Raw genomic sequence first — 23351 nt, forward strand, 5'->3', positions numbered from 1 at the left:
GGAAGTTATATCTTTTAATTCTGTTATTCTATCATATAGGAATTTATATAAAATATATAATATATAGATATGTATATGTATATATATTATACATGTTAAGTATGCAAGAATTTACTGAAACAAAATGACAAAGTTTATTTTCCCATATAAATGTAATTTAATAGCAACATACCAGATTATATCTGGTAAAAGAAGGGATATTTTAGATTTGGAATCTACAATTCTATCCATAGATATCCCCTCCAAATCAGTTCATAATAATGTTATGTGCAAGAAGAAACTACAGTGGTACATATATAATTTTATTTGGAAAATAATCATGTTGCTGTCTGACAGCTACAGGAAAATGGAAAAACGAAAAAAAAAATGATTCCTCCTACTAAACAAGGAAAACTTTACAGTTAGTGGGGAGCGGGAGAACCATCTCTCAAAGCTTTGACAAGGTCCACATAGATGAAGATCAGTTTTCATACAGATGAAAATGCCAACATTAATGGAGAAGTCTGCCACAACTTCTTTTTAAAATAGGCAATTATAAGAAGTGTTCTCAGGCTGGCGCTGCGGCGGCTCAATAAGCTAATCCTCCACTTGTGGCACGGGCACACCAGCTTCTAGTCCCGGTCGGGGTGCTGGATTCTGTCCCAGTTGCCCCTCTTCCAGGCCAGCTCTCTGCTGTGGTCCGGGAGTACAGTGGAGGATGGCCCAAGTACTTGGGCCCTGCACCAGCATGGGAGACCAGGAGAAGCACCTGGCTCCTGGCTTCGGATCAGCGCGGTGCTTCGGCCGCGGCGGCCATTGGAGGGTGAACCAACAGCAAAGGAAGACCTTTCTCTCTGTCTCTCTCTCTCACTGTCCACTCTGCCTGTCCGAAAAAAAAAAAAGTGTTCTCAAAATCGGTTAGTGTTTATGGTCAACAAAATGTCATTCAAATACATCCAGTGTTCTAAGATCTTTAAATGGGAGGGTGCAGCTAGTAAAAAACAAATAAAAAAAAACTTGTTGTGTCTTCCTAGAGCAGCTGTGTTTTCCAGAACAAACAACCAGTAAATAATCATGGAAAAGCAGGAACTTCCAGAACCTGTAACAGGCACTTTGTTGTAGTGTGCTGAAATGTAACACTACACTTTCATTAAGAGTATGAGAACACAGGTTGATAAGAAGCAATGACAGCTGTGATTGAAGACAGCCCGTCACCTAATTCCATGTGGACCACACAAGATGACAGAAAGAAAGGTTAGAAGCAGTAGATAATGTAGGTAAAAAGGCACAACTGAAATTTACTCTCCTGTCACAGTTAATTTATTATCAAGAACCTTATTTGGATGAGACTGAAAGATTTTATGAAGGGTGGCTAAATATTAAATTTGGTTCAGGCTGTTGTATGTAAACAGCAAAGAAGAATCTCAAATAGTAAAGCAAGCATTTTACAGAACTGTAAAGACCATGGACAGCAACACATATAATGACAAAACCCTGCCTCTGTCACTCATTCCCTCCCCAACTAGTTACAGTAATTGTAACCTCTCTACAATTCAATTCTATGCCTCCCATGTGGCCACCACCATTCCCCATATTTTTAGTCTGCTTTGTCAGTGTCTGTCCACAATGATCTTTTAACTCAACCAATATTTTTAATCAATTCATTTTGCCATTGTTTTGATATCCTTCACATCCTTCATTTCCTCAGTTCTCTTCCTATTTAACATGAGTTTCATGACTAATCATTATGATGGCTCCATTGGCTGAACTTGTGTTTGCTTGCCACAGTGATAATCCTTGTTGAGTCCAACTCTGCCTGTTATCTGTCTGCACATGGTAAGCTGAATGAGACTGAAGAAAGACACTTGACCACATTGAGTGTCTTACTTTCAGCATCATGACCACAAACTTTAAGTGGACTCTTAATACTGGGCAGTCACATTATACTTCCCTAATGCACTCACCACTTCACTCTTTCTTAGACACTCTTTTCACCTGTTAGAATATTCACCCACATACTCTGCTTTCTTGCCTTTTGAACTTCTTAGATTGCCAACCAAGGCCCATCTTACCACTCCATTTTCTCTCACTTGATCCAGGGTATTGCTCCAGCAATTCTCTCTTCTGTTTCCTGCATCATCACTTCTTCTGTCTTCTAGAGCATCACAACTGGTACACAAGTATGCTGTCATTTCTGCATCTTAATAATAAAAACAATACGCTTTCTCTTGATGCCACTTCTCTTAGCAGTTATCAGGACATTTTTCTTGCATTAACATTGTCAGATACCCATACCCCTTTGGGTTTTCCCATCCTCCTTTCCTTCCTTCTCAGTCTCCTTTGTTGGTAGCTTCTGAACTTTTTTTTTAAAGATTTATTTATTTATTTGAAAGTCGGAAAGTCAGAGTTACACAGAGAGAAGGAGAGGCAGAGAGGGAGAGAGAGAGAGAGAAAAAGAGAGAGAGAGTCCTTCATCCATTGGTTCACTCCCCAATTGGCCGCAACGGCCAGAGCTGTGCTCATCTGAAGCCTGGAGCCTGGAGCTTCTTCCGGGTCTCCCAGGTGGGTTCAGGGGCCCAAGGACTTGTGCCATCTTCTACTGCTTTCCAAGGCCATACCAGAGAGCTGGATGAGAAGAGGAGCAGCCAGGACTAGAACCGGCTCCCATAGGGGTTGCCAGTCTTCAGGCCAGGGCTTTAACCTGCTGTGCCACAGTGCCAGCCCCCAAACCTTATATTTTCTGCCCTCTCTTTACATATGTCCACCTCTTTGATCAAATTTCTTATTCATCCATTTCTACTCTGTTTCAGAAAGGGAAGGTGACATCCTTGCCATCCACATCAGTTGCCTCATCTGCTAGGGATAGTCTTCTTACTGTTGCCTCCCTTGCAAATTCTGCCATCTTCTTCCATTCTTTTCTCAAGGTCATTTACTTGGTGAGACTTATACTCATTTTCCTATTTAACAGAACATTCTGACTTCCTACTCCTGCACTCTGGATTCTTTCTTTACATTGTTTTTTTACATAGATTTTCATCCCTTTTTAACATACTAGTTAATTCACATGCATATATTTTCTGTTGCTTTTAAAGTGCCTTTCTCCTTTGGAAGGTAAGCTCCAGGCAGGCAGGGATCTTTGTTTTGTCCACATGTGTAAAAAAAGCATTTAGGACAGTCCTCATCATGTAGTTGGTGCTCAATAGATTTTTTGGAAAGAATGAACACAAATATAATTTTGTATGATGTAAAATGTTTTCCAAATATGTATGAGTTTGGATGGACACATTAAAGATAGGATAGAGAACTTTGAAATAAATACTTATTTTCAGGGCATTTAACTATTTTCATTTACAAATGTTAAGAGACATGATATTTCCTCCTACAATGTTAGAATTTGGTTTTGGATGCTGTGCTGCCATCTAATGAGGTAAATACAAATTACATAAATTTCATTTTCTTCTGATGTCACAATAGCTTTTTCTCTAAGAACACCTTCTAACATTCATAGAGTCACGAAGACTTCAGGGAAATGTTAATTGGCAAATTCTGACCCAGATCCTGGAGTACACAGAAGCAGAAACATGCAAACAGCTCTTTTGAAGTGTGAAAGCCCCCCCCCCCCATATACAAAGCTGATACAGTGTAAAATATTCTATCAAAGATGTATTATTTCTACTTCAAGAAACATTTGCACAGGAAAATGAGATACAAGTAATTTTATGAGTCACAGTTTCATTTATACAATAAATCTTTGATTTGACCTCATTCTGATCTGAGGCAGGCAGAATTTCTTTACCATATGACGGAGCCTACAGGGAAGATTTGCAAGAGATTTAGGAGAGTGAAACTGAAGGATTGTTTTTTGTACTCTACACCTGGGACTCTAATAACACTTTACCCAGGGCTGGATTTTAGACGTAGTAGATAACAATAGGTTTTATTCAGAAGCCAATTTTGCATAAAATATCTTAAAGGACTACAGACATGGCTAAAGTTTAAGAAACTTGCAACACGTGAAGATATTGAGCCATGACTTTGCTTATCTGACAACATTTTGGAACAACTAAAGGAGAGCTTCAAGTATTATATATGCACTTTATACATACTGTGCATATGTAAGAATTTTCCAAGAGTTAGACAATTATCCAGAATACATTGGATCATGATTCACAGTGTGCCTTCAGATCATATATATTTCTTCTTCCAAGCAATTGTTTTGTTTACCTTGTCCTTTATGGTTGCTGAGACAAACATTTCCTCTATTTTTGTTAGCTTATTTTTGACTTACAATGTACATAATTTTGAAGTTTTCTCCCTTTTAGAATTCAGATTTTAAAATGTCACCTTTATTTATAGTCCACAAAGTCATGTTATTATCTTGTTATTATTATGATGAGAAATGCTAATTTTGAAGCTTTTATCTTATTTGTGTTTCAAAATTAATTTAACAGAAAGATCTCTAACCTTTAGTAATTGACAATTTGAATGACATCACATACAAAGTAGAAAATCAGCTCATATTCTATGCAAACCGTGAATAGCCACTTAATTGTATTTTAATATATCTGATATTTTCTAAAGTTCTTTTTATCTGAGAAGGACAGACACACACACACACAGAAAGACAGAGAGCTCCTGTCCATTGGCTCACTCTCCAAATGCCTGCAATGGCTCTAGCTACACTGGAGGTGGGCCACACAGAAGCAGGAGCCAGGAATTCAACTCAGGAGCCCCATGTGGGTGAGGGGAACCAAGTTATTTGCACCATCATCTGCTGCCTCCTAGGATCTGGAATCGGAATATGGAGTTGGGATTTAAACCCAGGCACTTTGAATGCCCACTCTTTTTTCTAAATGTTTTGTATTAGTTATCTATAAAAGAAAAAAAACTGCATATAATTCCAATCATTTGAGATTTTAATTTTTTTATTTTTAAAGATTATATTTATTTATTTGAGAGATAGAGTTACAGACAGTGAGAGGAAGAGTCGAGAGAAAGGTCTTCCTTCTGTTGGTTCACTCCCCAGATGACCGAAACGGCCAGACCCGCGCCAATCCAAAACCAGGAGCCAGGAGCTTCTTCCAGGTCTCCCATGTGGGTGCAGGGGCCCAAGGTCCATCTTCTACCGCTTTCCCAGGCCATAGCAGGCGGAAGATTAACCTACTTCACCACGGTGCCAGCCCCCATTTGAGATTTTTATAGGTGTCACAAGCCATTATAGTGTCACAAACCATTAAAGATCCTCTGGGTCAGTATGTCAGCCAAGCTAAATTTCTGCTCCTCCATTCCTTTTTCCTTCTTTTTGCCAGATCGAATGGTTGAAGCTCAGTGTCATACTCTCCCTTAACACTCTTCTTTTGGGGAGCACATAAACAAGTCTAGTACCTGCTAACACTAACTGATAGAATAAATAAAGGGGAGAGTGATCCAACATGGGAAGTGAGATACTCAGCAGACTCATAGAATGGCAGATGTCCTAAATAGCACTCTGGCCTCAGAATCAGCCCTAAAGGCATTCGGATCTGGCTGAAAAGCCCATGAGAGTATTTCAGGCATGGAAAGCCAAGACACTCTGGCAAAAGATCTCTGTGAGTGAGATCCCAGTGGAAAGAACAAGTCTTCAAAGAAGGAGGTACCTTTCTCTGAAGGGAGGAGAGAACCTCCACTTTGACTATGACCTTGTCTAAACAAGATAAGAGTCGGTGAACTCAGAGGGCTTCCATAGCCTTGGAAACTCATGACTGGAGCATAGGGAGATTACTGATGCCATAGACAGGAGTGTCAATTGGTAAAGTCAACAACAGGAGTCACTGTGCACTTACTCCTCATGTAGGATCTCTGTCCTTAATGTGCTGTACATTGAGATTTAATGCTATAACGAGTACTCAAACAATATATTTCACTTTGTGTTTCTATGGGGGTGCAAACTGTTGAAATCTTTACTTAATGCATACTAAACTGATCTTCTGTAAAAAAAAAAAAAAAAGAAATTATCAATTCCCAACTTGACTCTCACCGGGATTAAACATGACAATAGGTCTGATCTGATTTCATCATCATTTAAAAAAATCATCTATTATTTTTCACTTTATGTTTCTGTGTGGGAGCAAATTGTTGAAATCCTTACTTAATGTATACTAAGCTGATCTTCTGTATATTAAGATAATTGAAAATGAATCTTGATGTGAATGGAAGGGGAGAGGGAGTGGGAAAGGGGAGGGTTGTGGGTGGGAGGGACGGTATGGGGGGGAAGCCATTTTAATCCATAAGTCGTACTTTGGAAATTCATATTCATTAAATAAAAGTTAAAAAAACACTCTTCTTTTGAACTAAAGAATTATAATAATCTGAAGTATCATAAGAAAGGCAGAAGTACTGCTGTAAGTAATTCAAAGGCTTGACGGTTTGAAGAAATTGAATCATGTCTTGCAATGTTAGTCCTGACTTTGTTTCTGGAATGAAGTACTAATTTATTTAAAGCATTGATCCAAAACCAATCCCTGGAGTAAGGACAGTCTATTCAATAAACAGTGCTGGGAAAATTGGATTTCCACGTGCAGAATCATGAAGCAAGACCCCTACCTTTCACCTTACATAAAAATTCACTCAACATGGATTAAAGACTTAAATCTATGACCTGACACCATCAAATTATTAGAGAGCATTGGAAAAACCATGCAAGATATAGGTACCGGCAAAGACTTCTTGGAAAATACCCCAGAAGCACAGGCAGTCAAAGCCAAAATTAACATTTGGGATTGCATCAAATTGAGAAGTTTCTGTACTGCAAAAGAAACAGTCAGGAAAGTGAAGAGGCAACCGACAGAATGGGAAAAAATATTTGCAAACTATGCAACAGATAAAGGGTTGATAACCAGAATCTACAAAGAAATCAAGAAACTCCACAACATCAAAACAAACAACCCACTTAAGAGATGGGCCAAGGACCTCAATAGACATTTTTCAAAAGAGGAAATCCAAATGGCCAACAGGCACATGAAAAAATGTTCAACATCACTAGCAATCAGGGAAATGCAAATCAAAACCACAATGAGGTTTCACCTCACCCTGGTTAGAATGGCTCACATTCAGAAATGTACCAACAATAGATGCTGGCGAGGATGTGGGGAAAAAGGGACACTAACCCACTGTTGGTGGGAATGCAAACTGGTCAAGCCACTATGGAAGTCAGTCTGGAGATTCCTCAGAAACCTGAATATAACCCTACCATTCAACCCAGCCATCCCACTCCTTGGAATTTATCCAAAGGAAATTAAATTGGCAAACAAACAAGCTGTCTGCACCTGAATGTTTACTGCAGCTCAATTCACAATAGCTAAGACCTGGAACTAACCCAAATGCCCATCAACAGTAGACTGGATAAAGAAATTATGGGACATGTACTCTATAGAATACTATACAGCAGTCAAAAACAACAAAACCGGGTCATTTGCAATAAGATGGAGGAATCTGGAAAACATCATGCTGAGTGAATTAAGCCAGTCCCAAAGGGACAAATATCATATGTTCTCCCTGATCGGTGACAACTAACTGAGCACCAAAGGGGAAACCTGTTGAAGTGAAATGGACACTATGAAAAACAGTAACTTGATCAATTCTTGTCTTCACTGTTGCTGTACATTATAGTATTTTTTTTTGTTCTAGTACTATTGGTTGAACTCTGTAATTAACACACAATTATACTTAGGTGTTTAAATTTTAACTGAAAAGTGATCCCTGTTAGGAATTTGGAAAACATTATGCTGAGTGAAATAAGCCAGTCCCAAAGGGACAAATATCGTATGTTCTCCCTGATTGGTGACAACTAACTGAGCACCAAAAAGGAAACCTGTTAAAGTGAAATGAACACTAAGAGAAACGGTGACTTGATCAGCCCTCACCCTGACTGTTGCTGAACAACTTAATACGTTATCCCTCTTAGTATTATTTTGTTTGTTCTACTTAATACTTTTGGTTGAATACTGTAATCAATACACAGTTATTCTTAAGTGTTGAAAATTAACTGAAAAGTGATTGCTGTTAAATATAAGAGTGGGAATAAGAGAGGGAAGAGATGTGCAATTCGGGACATGCTCAAGTTGACTTGCCTCAAACGGTAGAGTTAGAAACATACCAGGGGATTCCAATTCAATCCCATCAAGGTGGCATGTACCAATGCCATCTCACTAGTCAAAGTGATCAATTTCTGTTCACAATTGATCGTAATGATAGGACTAAGAGCCAAAGGGAGCACATAAACAAGACTAGTGTCTGCTAATACTAGCTGATAGAATAAAAAAGGGAGAGAACGATCCAACATGGGAAGCGAGATACACAGCAGACCCATAGACTGGCAGATGTCCTAAACAGCACTCTGGCCTCAGAATCAGCCCTTAAGGCATGCGGATCTGGCTGAAAAGCCCTTGAGAAGAGTATTTCAGGCATGGAAAGCCAAGACACTCTGGCGAAAAAAAAAAAAAACTTAAATGAAAGATCTCCGTGAGTGAGATCCCAGTGGAAAGAACAGGTTATCAAAGAAGGAGGTACCTTTCTCTGAAGGGAGGAGAGAACTTCCACTTTGACTATGACCTTGTCTAAATATGATCAGAGTCGGTGAACTCAAAAGGCTTCCATAGCCTTGGCAACTCATGACAAGAGCCTAGGGTGATTACTGATGCCATAAACAGGAGTGTCAATTTGTTAAGTCAACAACAGAAGTCACTGTGCACTTACTCCTCATGTAGGATCTCTGTCCTAATGTGTTGTACAATGTGAATTAATGCTGTAGCTAGTACTCAAACAGTATTTTTCACTTTATGTTTCTATGTGGGTGCAAACTGTTGAAATCTTTACTTAATGTATGCTAAACTGATCTTCTGTATATAAAGAGAATTGAAAATGAATCTTGATGTGAATGGAAGGGGAGAGGGAGAGGGAAAGGGGAGGGTTGCGGGTGGGAGAGAAGTTATAGGGGGGGAGCCATTGTAATCCATAAGCTGTACTTTGGAAATTTATATTCATTAAATAAAAGTTAAAAAAATAAATAAAGCATTGTGTATCTAAAAAACCCAATCCACACTATTTTTATCTTCTAAGAAGTAATATCAAAGTGCTGATAGCTTTTTGGATGCTCACAGGCTGCTCTTTATGGTTGGAAAATTCTGAGTCATGTATTGTATTGTTCCCTTAATGTAATTAATATGAAAGTCAAAATGGAAACTGTTAAGTTCTAAATGGTTATTATCTTTCATGACATTTTGCTTTTAGAAGGTTTTGTTTGTCTCAATTAATATGAAATTCACAATTACATGGTCTATTTATCTTTTCTCCTTTAATACCAGCATATATTTGAGAGCATATGGTAGCTCTAAACAACAGAAACCAACTATAGATGGTGTCTGGGGTCTTTCCCCATTAACATCCCCAATTAATTCCTCCCAAAATTGTTCATTTGTTCAGAGTGTCCGGCCTTCCTAAGAGGAGCACTAACTCCCATCTAGGTTGTGAGTGATTGGAATCTCCTACCAGAAGCTCAGAAGCAAAGGCTAGGTAAGAAGAGAATTGAATTTGTCTCCCATTCCAAATGATTAAAGAGAATTGAACTTATGTGCACCATTTCTGAACCAGTGCAAGGAAAAAGAAGAGCTCTTATATCAAAAAATTTAGCCATCTTTTTGGACTTCAGAGTTGGCCTAATCTTCAACCATAGCTGTGGTTAAAAATGCCAAGTTTTAAAGGCAGTCTAAAGTGAATGGATAACCCATATGTTTAACAAGAAAACTGAGCACAATTTAATTGGTGATTAATAACCATAATTAACTCCATTTGATTCAAAATTTCCAATACAGAATAATGCATTGGCTATTTATCAAGGAGAAGGGAAAGTTTTATGCCAAACAAAAGACCGTCTCCTTTATACAGTCCTATAAATGCTCATATCTTGTAGCAAAATGCCTGTGTCTCTTCAGTGTTTGGCTTAGAATGTAATTTCCTTCCCAAATCTAATTTCCTAGTTCCATTTCTTTCACAGCACTCAGCACAATTAATATATTTGTTGCACATTCTTATTTGTGTGTGTGCTTGTGTGTGTGTGTTCTGTTAGCCTGCAAGCTCCACAAAGTTGTAACAGGGTCTCTGGCTCATCATTGCATCCTCATTGACTAGCAAGTGCTTAGCATATAATAGATAGCCTAGCACATAATCGATATTCAGTAAAAAGATTATTAAATAAATGACATTGACAACTTATATCCAAAATGCTTTAGTATAACTAGACATGTCTGAATCCCAGTGATGAAGATCATAGCTTATATTTAAATATGATCTCTAGTCATGGCAAAAGCAATACATCTGTGAATTAAGAATGGCTTGAACACACTGAAGTGAACTAAGAGGGGGAATTTCTTTTTATTATAACAATTTAGAATACAGATAATCCTTACTCTAGGAATATTGCTAATCTAAGAGAGGCAGCAGAACTAGCAAGGTGTTGTGGGAAATGTGACTAATAGGTTAAGATTAAAATTCTGGGGCAGACATTTGGTGCAACTGGTTAAGCTGTGGGGTGTATTTCTGCATCTCTTGTTGGAGTGCCTTGTTAGGGTCCTGGCTGCTTCTGAACCAGCTTCCTGCTAATGTGCATCCCGGGAGGCAGCAGATGGTGGCTCAAGTAGCTGATTCCCTGCCACTCAAATGGGAGGTCCAGATGGAGTTACAGGCTCAAGTGGGTCCAGCCCCAGAGTTGTGTACATTTGGGAAATGTACCAGTCCATGGGAGATATTTCTCTCCCTCTCTCTCTCTCTCTTTCCCTCTCTCTCTAATAGATAAAAATAAGTAAATGAACACCAACAAAAAAAAAAAGGACTAAAGTTTGATCCATTTCATTTAGCGAACATAATGACCTTAAACAAATAGCTAGGCTTTGTTTAACTTCCTTCATCTAATAGATGAAGGGGCTGGATAGATGTATTATAGTTTTTTCCTGTTTCTGGATCTTGGCTTTGCCATATGCTCTTCAATAACCATTGACAGGGGCCAGTGTTGTGGAGTAGTGGGTAAAGCCACTGCCTATGACACCAGCACCCCATATGAGCAACCATTTTAGTCTCAGCTGCTCATCTCGCAATCTAGCTCTCTGCTAATAGCCTGGGAAAAGAAGCTGAAGATTCTCAAGTGCTTGGACTCCTACCACTCATGTGGGAGACCTGGAAGAAACACCTAGCTCCTGGCTTTGGCCAGATCCAGCCCTGGTCATTGTAACCATCTGGAGGAGTGAACCAGGGGATGGAAGATTCTCTCTCTCTCTCTGTTTCTCCCTCTATTGCTATAACTCTGACTTTCAAATAAAGAAATCTTAAAAATATAACCATGGACATAAAGACTTAACATTTCTTTAGCAAGAATGAAAGACAACTAGAAATAATGGGTAGAGACCTTGACACTTCATAAAAATTTTAAAGTTTGGAAAGCATGAGAACTTAGAAAATTCATGCAAAAAAAGCCTACACAAAATAAATGACCTAGAATCATATTGCCAGAATGGAGCCACTTAGATAACTTAGGAACACAGGTTGGCATGGCAATTATTTCTGCCCATCCCCTAGTTCTGCCTGAGATATTTTCTAAGTCAGGGTCTATGCCATGAAGCTACATTAAACTGTCTTATGACTCTAAGATTCACTGGTTCAGTAGACTGTTGTTTTGTCAGAAATTGGATATTGTAGAGATCTACCATTTTTGCCTCCCAAGAAACTGATGTTACACTAGGAAAGAAGCCAGACTGACTTTGGCTCTCTTTATGGAAGGAGAAAGAGAGATAGCTATTCAAGGTAGCCAGGGCATGAGCAAGAGAATTGAGGCTGGCTAATTTGTTATTACTGAGATTTCATATCCTTTGGGAGAGATTGGCAAGAAAAGCAGAGTTTGTCAAAGATAATTCAGAGAATGCAATACACTGGCAGTATTCCTAACTGAAAGAGACCACACTCGTAGGGAAAACCCTTTGTCTTCTACTCAAATGTATATTCCAGTGTCTTACTGCCTTATACTTCTGAAATTTTACTATTGCTGTGATGTTAAAAAATACAATCCATTGATAATGTGCCCATGCTGCTCTTGTGTCACCTGGCAGTCCCAGAAAATTTTTGGCTAGTAAGGGAGATACATAATGTTTAAAACTTACTTATTCTTACTTAAAGAAATAACCTGACATAATTTCAAGCATCCTTGACTAAACTTACTCTAATCTGCTAACCTCCTTAGTTCCAATCTCTGAAGTTTTAATTGTGTGTGTGTGGAGGGGGAGAGGTGGGGAAGTGGGGAGAGAGAGTGAAAGAGAGAGAGAGAGAGAGAGAGCAAGATCGATCTAGACTGCAGGTTCACTCTTAAAATGCCTGCGATGACTGAGATTGGGCCAGAGCAGAACCAGGAGGCAGGGACACAGTCCTGGTAGCCCATATAGTTGGAAGTAATCCAATTATTTGAGTCATCACTGCTTCTTCCTAGGTTCTGCATTGGTGGAAAACTGCTGTAGGGAGTTGGAACTGCAGAGCAAACCTCGCTTCCTTGTGTACATCTGAAATGCTAGGATAAACATCTGCTTCATATAAATTCTTTATGGACAATATCTATATATTTTACACATCCAATAAATAAAGTACACACAACATCCCAGGCTCTGACTATACAATTGATGAGCAAGGCTTCGATTTCTATTCTCAAATAGTATGCAACCACACAAAGAAGATAGATGAAGAATTTTCAAAAAGTTTAGGGTTAGTACTTGGATGGGAGACAAATTAAAGAACTGAGAAAATATTTACAAGCCACACATCTGATAAGAGATTAATAACTAGAATATATGAAAAATTCAAGCAACTCAATAGCACAAAAGATCTATAGTTTTGTAGAACTTCGTTTTATACCTTTGTTAAAACGATGGTTAAGAATGTTATACTGGCCGGCGCCGCGGCTCACTAGGCTAATCCTCTGCCTTGCGGCACCGGCACACTGGGTTCTAGTCCCAGTCGGGGCGCTGGATTCTGTCCCGGTTGCCCCTCTTCCAGGCCAGCTCTCTGCTGTGGCCAGGGAGTGCAGTGGAGGATGGCCCAGGTCCTTGGGCCCTGCACCCCATGGGAGACCAGGAGAAGTACCTGGCTCCTGCCATCGGATCAGCGTGGTGTGCCGGCCGCAGTGCGCTGGCCGCGGCGGCCATTGGAGGATGAACCAACGGCAAAAGGAAGACCTTTCTCTATGTCTCTCTCTCTCACTGTCCACTCTGCCTGTCCAAAAAAAAAAAAAAAAAAAAAAAGAATGTTATACTACTGTAGTTTTTAATGATCAGTGATTATTTTAAAATTTATTGTATATGGGTGAAATGGTCATTTTTCCACTCAATTATTGTTTAATGCCTTTATCTATAGTCCCACTAAACTAGGGTTTTTTGCTTTTTCCTTGTTAAGCTTCTTACTTGGTGAAGCATTAAGCCTTTTTACTATAGTATAAATTTAAAAGACGTTATCTCAAAAGCTAAAAAAAGAAAGAGAAAAGGGAGAGAGGGTAGGAGAAAGGGAGGGGAAGGGTGGAAATCTCATTACATTCTTAAAATTGTATCTATGAAATATATTGAATTTATTTAAAACTATTCAAAAATTAAAATTAAAAAATCATTTAAAAAAGTGGCCAGTAGATTTAAACAGACAATTTCCAAAAGGAAGACATACAAATAGCCAACAAGTACATTGAAAAAAGGTTAACATCAAGGAAATGCAAATCAAAACCACAATCAGATATCACATCACCCCAATGTGAATGGCAGTTATAAGAAAGACAAAAGATACTAAGTGCTAATGTGGATTTAGAGAAAAGAGAACCACTGCATACTGCTGGTGGGAATGTGACTTAATACAGCCAGTGTGGAAAACAGTATGGAGGTTCCTCACAAAACTAAAAAGCAGATCTAGCATATAGTCCAGACACCACACTACTGGATACAGATCCAAAGGAAATAAAATCAGTCAGTTGAAGAGACATTTGCACTTCCATGTTTATTTCAGTTCTATTCAAAATAGACAAGATATGGAGTCCATCATGATGAAAGGTTGAAGAAAATGTGGTGTATTCTGTATACAATGGAATACTATTCAACAATAAAAAGATGAAATCTTGTCATTTCAGCCACATGAATAGAACTGCAGGTCACTATGTTAGATGACATAAGCACAGAAAGAAAAGTACCTGTAATACACCCACCTGAGGACTCTATAATGTCACAGAAGTTGAGAGTGGACTGGTGTTTACCAGAGGCTGGGAAGAATCCTGGGGAGGATGGGGGAGGAAAATTTATTTAATGGAGACTAAGTGATGATTAGATAGGGGTAAGAAATTCTGATGTTCTATTGCACAGTACAGTAACAGTAGATAATGATACAGGAACTATTTATCTAAAACCATAAAAGCTAGACAGAATTTTAAACATTTCCAACATAAAGAAATGATAAATGTTTGAGGTATGTTTACTCCTATTGGACATTATACAATGTGTTCATGTATCAAAAATCACATGGTATCCCATAAATATGTACAATTTCATGTGTCAGTTAAAAAATTAAAAATATGTAGAGGGAAGAGAGACTAGCATGAACTAAAAATGTAGTTCAGTCCTTTAGTGTTGTATCTATGTCATATTGAATCTGTTAAAATTAATTAAATTGAAAATAAAAAACTAAAATGGGAAAATGAAGAAAAGAATATAAAAATTATCAGATGAAATATAGGAAAAGAAAGTTTGGGGAAAATGGAATTGAAAGTTAAGTTGATTTTGGTTTGAAAACCATGCAGTTTTTCATAATGTGCATAGACTGAAGCCCTTCTCATATGTAAACAATTAAAGCACAGTAGTAGGGGCATGGTGTACACTCATGCATTTACTCAGCATTCTCTAGGTGCAAAGTGGATGAGCATCAACTCTTTTTTTTTTTTTTTAAAGATTTTATTTATTTATTTGAAAGTCAGAGTTACACAGTGAGAGGTCTCCCACCTCCTGCCCCAGTTGGCCGCAACGGCCGGAGCTGTGCTGATCCAAAGCCAGGAGCCAGGAGCTTCCTCTGGGTCTTCCCACGCGGATAAAGGGGCCCAAAGACTCGGGACATCTTCTACTGCTCTCCCAGGCCACAGCAGAGAGCTGGATCAGAAGTGGAGCAGCTGGTACTTGAACCGGTGCCCATATGGGATGCCTGCACTGCAGGTGGCGGCTTTTCCTGCTACACCACAGAACCGGCCCCGAGAATCAGCTCTTTAGGAGAATATAACGTTATGAAAATCTTCTTCAGAGAGGCTGATAATTGATCTGAATTCAGGAGAAAATCAAACACTTTTTTGCAGAAAAAGAATGAGTGTGGTATTTCAGAATATGGAAATAATATTTGAGAAGGAAAGGAGAGATAAGCGAACACAGCATTTTTGACTGGTGAAAGGTAGTTTGGTTATGACTAGTGTTTCATTATTGGTGAAGCAGAGTTTCTGACATGAAAGTGACATTATCCGATTTAAGCTGTAGGCAGATCACTGTGGTAGCAATTACTGTGGAAGATGACTGAAAATGGCACTTCTGTAAACGTATGTGCACAGATGTGTGTGTGTGTATGCATGTCTGTGTGTGTCCTCAGAGAGGAACAGGGAAGGTGATGGCAACGCAAGACAGGCAGAGCACCATCCCCTCTCTGGCTTTAAACTCCAGGGGGAGAAAGTGTATGTGTAAAGAGAAATGCCTGTGAAAAGCAATATACAGAATTGAAGCTGAGTAAGACTGGTGAAATGTAAAAAAGGAATAAATCTAGGGGCCAGCACTGTGGCGTAGCAGGTAAAGCCACTGCTTGCAGTGCCGGCATCCCATATGGGCGCCGGTTCAAGTCCCGGGTGCTCCACTTCCAATCCAGCTCTCTGCTATGACCTGGGAAAACAGTAGAAGATGGACCAAGTCCTTGAGCCTCTGCACCCACATGGGAGACCTGGAAGAAGCTCCTGGCTTCTGGCTTTGGATCAGCACAGCTCCGGTCGTTGTGGTCAACTGGGGCGTGAACCAGTGGATGGAAGACCCCTCCACCCCCCGTCTCTCCTCTCTCTGTGTGCTGCTCTGACTTTCAAATACATAAATAAATCTTTTAAAAAAAAGGGAATAAATCTATAAATGGTCAGCTATAGAAGAATGTTGAATTAAACAAAAGGCTTACGTATTTAGATAAATTCACCAGACCTGCACATTTGCTCAGTTAGGTCTGTTTGCAAGCCTGACGCATCCAGCAGAGATAATGTGTGTTCACATATGCCACTGAGTGGAACATTCGTTGGTTTGCACACATAAATGCTGTGTTGATCTCAGAGCCATCTGTCAGGTGCTTGGCTAGATGGTGTTAGGAAATTAGCAGATCTTTGAGGCATGGAAGAGAGACTGTGAAGTAATAGTCATATTTCCAAGAGTTAGAAGGATTTAGAACTATTTGATTCTTTCAAAGAATGAAAATTGTTTATTTATTTTGAAACCTTACCCATTGCTGAGTACCTTGTCAAAGACACAATGTAATAAAAGTAGGCAAATAGTACTCTGGCTTTCTTTCCTCCTTCCATCCTTTGTCGTGCATTTGCTGTCTCCCAGGCTCTGAGCTTCAGGCTGTGGGTGTCAGGAAGACCAAAACACAGATCCTGACCGCATGGAACTGGACTTCTCTAAGAAGCAGCAGACAGGACAAGGACTTTATAATGCACGTTAATGAATGCTATGATAATGGCATGAGCAAATATTTGGGAGCACAGAGAAAAGAACAGTGAGTTACTGCTGCCTGGCAGGATTGTAGGAGTCTTCACAGAGATGACTCCTGACTGGGTGTTGAAGGATGGACAAGATTTTGACTTGTTAGGGATATGTCATCAGGGAATCACAGATGTTACAGAGACCACAATTTCCTTGCTATTCAAAAGAGCTACCAAGGCTATGCAGAGTGCCTCAAGAACATGAGGACATATGTGGATGCTGCAGCAGAAGACTCATTAAGTTCTGACACTGGATAAAAACTTGGACCTATATCTAGGTATGATGTTGATGTGGGGAGAGACAAAGACAAATAGGATAATAGCAACAGTCTATTTTTTTGCTATTATTTGCCAACTGATTAACATAACTGGTGTCAATTCAAATAGTGAGTGAAGTGGGTATTAGCAACTATTCATTTCTAAAGTCAAGAAAAAAGCTCAAGATTACACAGCTGGAACAGCCAACATTAGACTTTGATCTTTCTGACTATAAAAGTCAATGTAGTTTTCATGGCACAATGGTGTTTCTATGCACCTGTCAAGTATACACACAAATACATGGTATTATAAACAAACATTTACAAATGCACACATGTACATCTCATATGTGTTCTTCACCAAAGCATGCATCTATGTTTGCTCACTAACATAAGTGATTTGGCTATCAAATATATTATGTTTTAAGAAAAATGCTTTATGGACAGTGCCGCGGCTCACTAGGCTAATCCCCCGCCTTGTGGCGCTGGCACACCAGGTTCTAGTCCCGGTCGGGGTGCTGGATTCTATCCCGGTTGCCCCTCTTCCAGGCCAACTCTCTGCTGTGGCCAGGGAATGCAGTGGAGGATGGCCCAAGTACTTGGGCCCTGCACCCCATGGGAGACCAGGATAAGTACCTGGCTCCTGCCATCAGATCAGGGCGGTGCACCGGCCGCAGCACGCCAGCCGCGGCGGCCATTGGAGGGTGAACCAACGGCAAAAGGAAGACCTTTCTCTCTGTCTCTCTCTCTTACTGTTCACTCTGCCTGTCAAAAATTTAAAAAAAAAAGAAAAAAAAAGAAAAATGCTTTATTAGGGAATGATTGAAAATTATGTATATATATATATAAAATATAATCAGATGGTATCACATCTAATTCTGGCTTTTGCTATGCACTTTTGTTTTATTTTGGATGAAATATCAGTAGGACAGCCAGTACCAACCACAAAAGTCATCCCCTCCCTGTGCTGTGTATTTTTACCAAGAACCTGTCAACACACAGGTCACTCAACTGTTTACTAACACTTACAAGTGTTAAAATCTTTCTTGTCAACAAGTTGGGGATCTGGCTGTTGAATCAATGGGGGCGTTTTGTTGACTTCATAGGAGTTTTACAAAGGAGATCAAAGGGATGCATTATGTTTCAGTACATAACTTTATAGGACAGATGGAATCCACCTTGAAAGACCCATGACACTTAAAGCCAGATTATCAAAAGTTTCAGACCCTAAAACCTATTAGCTTGCTCCAACCTTATCCTCACACTGTCAGCACATTTTAGCTTCATTTATAGGAGGTGGACAATCCAATTTGAATTTTAACTACTCTGCCAAAGTTCAATCATGGGTTAGAAGGGTGTCCTCTGACGTATGGATTGTTCTAATGATGCTTGTTCTGAAATGTAGACTCACTCTCTTGAGTGATTATATCACACAAATGACTAAACCATTTTGTTTGAATAAAAAAATCACCCACTCATAACTTTTGGGAAGAATTCCAGAGCTCAGAATAGTACTTGGCTGGATTGCAGCTTCACAAATCTGTTCTATCTCTGATGAGGAAAGAGCATGAAAGAAAGTTCATTCTTTCATCTTCCAGAAACTCCAAAGGGATTCTGCTCCTGCCCACATCTAACACCTGAAATACACACCTTTGAGCTTCCCCCCTCAAGCCTTGAAAAAATTCCAGTGTTACAAATGAGGATGATGTAGTGGAGTATCCCTGGTTTTTACAAGTGAAAAGAAGTGATTTCTGTGCATCCAATCTATTAAAGTTGGACAAAAATTTTGTTCTGTAAAAATCACTTAGATACACCATATATATATGGTATTTTAAAAACAAAATTGCTTAAAAGACATCATATAATTTGATGACATAGAAATTTAACATAGTATCTGAAATTATTTTTAAATGGAATTCTGTTTGAATTGCTTCAACAGATTCTCAAAGATATATGCAGTAATATAGGAATTTAATACAGTATTTGAACTATTTTCAATGTTCCCAATTGTGTTAACATGTATAAATCCTAGTACTATATTATCTTTTATATATACTTCTATTTTAAATGGTTAACAAGGTGAATTATTTCAATTTTTCTATAAAGTGATATTTCAAGTTGCACAATTCTTAGATCTTGATTGTTTTTATACTTTACAACCAATACTTGGGTTGATTAAACATTTTCCCAAAACATATTATATTTTTTCTTTTCTTAAAATCTCATCTATTTATTTACTCAAAGCTTAAAATGTAGATTAAAATAATTGCATACTACCTATAGTATGAATTCATAAAGCACAAAATTGATTAATTACTCAAGAGTTTAAACTCTATAAGTTACATGTCCATCTTCATCTTCAAAAATATTTTTCAGAAATATGTATATGCTGTATTTATGCTCCATAAATTTTCTAGTACCACACATATTATTAAAGATCCTACATTTAATCTGCTTTAAGTAATAACTTATCATTTTAGCTGCATTTAGTAACTCATATTTTTTGCCCATTTCAGTTTGGAGCAATTGTGAATCCTTTTTTTCTTCTAATATAAAGTTTCTTTCCCAGAATGTTGCCAGAAATAGTCTATAATTAAGCATTTAAACCTCATGGTATAGAGCAGTTTTGTTTGCCTGCTCTTCTTGGAGCCACCCTTTGAAGAGTATTCTTTTCCATTTCTGTCTTGTGGGGACCCATCAAGAGAAGAGGTTAAAGACATTCACCCATCCAGCAGGTGTGGGGGTAGAAGAAGGTTCCGTCTTTGTTGGCGGATCTGGAAGTGCAGGTGTTGAACATCAGCATCATCGTTCTGTTTGATAGTTAGGCTTTGTGCGTGTCAGGTGGGGACATTCACACTGACTCAGGAAAAAAATGCTCATAACTTTGGTGTCTAGTCTGAGAAGCATAAGACATATTTTTTTTTTTACTAGTTTTAAAGCAGAAAAGATTGGTGTCGCTTCACCTGTCAAGCTTACAGGTCGGAGTCTTGTTTAAACTTGACCATAAAAACAGATATGGTTTATTCCTCGTTAAGAAGATAAGCATTAAACAGTTCTAAATAGAGCACCAGTATTTCCAGCATTTAGGCAAATGTTCTTGGGTGGAGTGGATGCCTTGTTGTGGTTGGAAAATATACCACCTTTAAGATACTACTATTTGTTCAGATCCCTTGGCTTGTACTGGATTGTACTATAATTGTACTCTTTTTTTTTTTATCACTCTGTCATCTTAAATTAAGATGTATGTAGGAACAGGTCAGAGGCATGGAAAAAGAATCTCCCTTTAAAACACAGAAATTATCTCTGGTATCTCTTGGCCTCCCTGTTTCCAATCCAGCTGTCACTTCTGGTCCATGATTCATTCTGATAATGTTAACCAGCTGTCTACTTAAAAATCTATCTTTGCTGGAGGTCAATGCAAGGAATCTTTTTGGTTCTTTTTGATTATTTATAAAACAACCAAAACAATATAATAATGATTTTCTATTCTTTATACCCAAATCTGTTATTGTCATTCTGCAATCCAGCTGAAAAGTGTAATCACTTTGCTTTGAATTGCCTTCATGTCTGAGCACGACTCAAAGGAAAAAGTAATTCTTTTATTTTCATCAAATGGAAAAGTATCAGGAAGGTTTCCAAGACTTCACAGTATCAACATGTGACAACAGAGATTTTCTTAAAATCTTTAATATAAGATGTTCCCTTTTTATACTCAGTTAATATTTCTATCTACATCACTCAGGAGAAGAGGTCACATGGCTCAACAAAGGTCTCTAATTTAGCAAATTCAGTAGCATTTAGTATCTTTCCAACTAATTGAATTCATACTCATTTATTAAATAACAGAAAGTGGTAGTAAGGTGAAGACATTCTATTAAAGTATTTAAAAATGTTAAATTTTGTTGTGATAGGAATTAGATATTGAGTATGCTAATAAAAATGTCCATGTGAAGATTGAGTAACAATGCACAGTGTATTAATGACTTTATTTTGGGCCTATTCTGTGTCAAGTAGCTACTCTAACCCTTTTGCCAAAGACTAGACAAAGTGTGAGAAATTGGGAATTGGAGAGTTTAACTAACTTGCAGTCATCTCAGCTGACAAGTGGCCAGTGAAATTCAAACCTGGACCCAGTAGATTCTCAAATGGCTTCTCTTTCCATAGGGTGTATGCTTCTCAGTAAAGAAAACAATCTTTGTTAAAAGAGAGAGAGAGAGAGGAAAGGGAGGGAGGGTGGGAGGGGAAGAATTGTACAGCATGGTGTTAGAATCAATTGCATCTTCAGATTAGATTATATTTAACAATAAAATCTGCATAGGATTGACTTTATTACCAAAAGATTTCTAACACACACACAAATACCCACACACTTACACACACACTTATACACACACAATTGCTTTAAAAAGTTAAAAATAGAAAAACTGAATTTTAAGGAACATTTACTAAGTGCTGGACATGGGTCATTTCATTTAATTATCATGTATGGAGTAGATACTGTTACTATTGTTCCCATTTTACACAGCAGAATATGCTGAAGCCTGATAATTTGCCATGCACGGAGAAAAATTATGATTTGAATACCGGCCCCTCTCACTTCAGGAACTAGGTTACATGGCATGCCAACCTTACTTGGTGGTCAGGGTTTTTACTGCATAGATTTGAATGTACAGGATTCAGTGGCGGATGTTAATTTATGCCAAACTCTGAATATATTGTAAAAATTGTTTGCATTTGTCTAACTATATCCAATGTTAAATTATTTTTCTTATATTTGCCACTGTCTCCAAAAATTGTAGACAAAAATAGCAGTTAATTAAGGATTCCAGAATTGTAATTGAGATTTTACCTTATCTTGAATCTTATCGTTGAGAAATGATAATATTGATACAAGAAGTGAGAGGTATAGATAACTCTTCCCACTTCAAATGTTGCTTATAAGATATCTACAGTTCACGATAATCTATTGTATATTTTATGAAGGATTAGGATAGAGGAGCTGGAAGGTTTAAATCATACATGATAAGGAGATGAAAACACAAATCATCCTGATTTGTTCTGTGTATGCTGCATGCATGTGTTGAGAGATCACACTATATCCCATTATTATGCACAGTTATTACATGTTAGTATTTTTAAAAAGTTGCCTATTCTACTTGACTATGCCCCTCAGTCTGGGGTCAGTCAGCTGTGGAGAGAACTTTTTGTACAAGTTTCCTGGGACATTGAGTGAGAAACTGATGTTCTTTATGGTCTCTTTTGCGATGCTGTGGTGTACTGAGCTTTCTTAAGAATTCTCTGGCCATTTTGTTCTCACCATTCTGGTTTTTAATACTCTTTTTGAGTGTACATAAAGTTATGGATAAAATAAACATAATTCATGGGTGGATTGAGGAGATCAAACAGGTTGACATGTGTAAAGTGATAAGATTTGTGTCTCATTTACCAGAGGGACTCTGTAAATGATTTTTACTTTTATTTATATTTTTTCCTAGAGCTTAATTTATATCTTGATTGATTTTTTGCTTTTCTTTTTATATCCTACATAGCTTGGTTCTCACCTCTACTATAATAAGCCAACTGATTAATATAAATTTACAAAACCAAGCTTCTAGATGGCATGTAATTCTGCAAGCATGTCACTCTGTTATGTAGTTCTTCCTAATCTTAAAAAGTGCACTGTGCTAATTCAGTTTATTACAGTTATTTAGCCAATTTTCCATCTCTGGTGTAGAGTTCATATTCAAACTCATATTAACAACTTTAATTATATCATTAAAATAACAGATTGCTAGGTCTCTAGTGCATCCTGCTTCTATAATTTCCAACTAAATGTTAAGTCCTGCATGAGTGTGCTTATTAATACATATGCACATTGTTACATTTGTTTTTTTTCTTTATATTTTATTTTATTTTATTTAATGAACATAAATTTCCAAAGTACGGCTTATGGATTACAATAGCTTCCTCCCCCATAACTTCCCTCCCACCCACAACACTCCCCTCTCCCACTCCCTCTCTCCTTTCATTCACATCAAGATTAATTTTCAATTATCTTTATATACAGAAGATCAATTTAGCATATATTAAGTAAAGATTTCCACAGTTTACACCCGCACAGAAACACAAAGTGTAAAATACTATTTGAGTACTAGTTATAGCATTAATTAAACACCTGAGAGTGATTGTGTATTAATTACAGAGTTCAACCAATAGTTTTAAGTAGAACATAAAAAATACTAAAAGGGTAAAGTATTAAGTTCTTTTTGTTTGTTATATAGTTACATTTCAATATGTAATTTTATATG

At 38.0% G+C, this 23351-nt stretch overlaps 1 pseudogene; it reads left to right on the plus strand.

Annotated features, from left to right (window-relative positions):
- Window positions 1–1163: 1163 nt before the first annotated feature.
- Window positions 1164–23351, plus strand: part of LOC100340728 (prostaglandin E synthase 3-like) — a 60664-nt pseudogene continuing 38476 nt past the window's right edge.

This window comes from Oryctolagus cuniculus, chromosome 2, assembly GCF_051225735.1.
Source record: "Oryctolagus cuniculus isolate XC-2025 breed Fujian yellow rabbit chromosome 2, ASM5122573v1, whole genome shotgun sequence".
In the NCBI taxonomy this organism is placed as follows: domain Eukaryota; kingdom Metazoa; phylum Chordata; class Mammalia; order Lagomorpha; family Leporidae; genus Oryctolagus; species Oryctolagus cuniculus.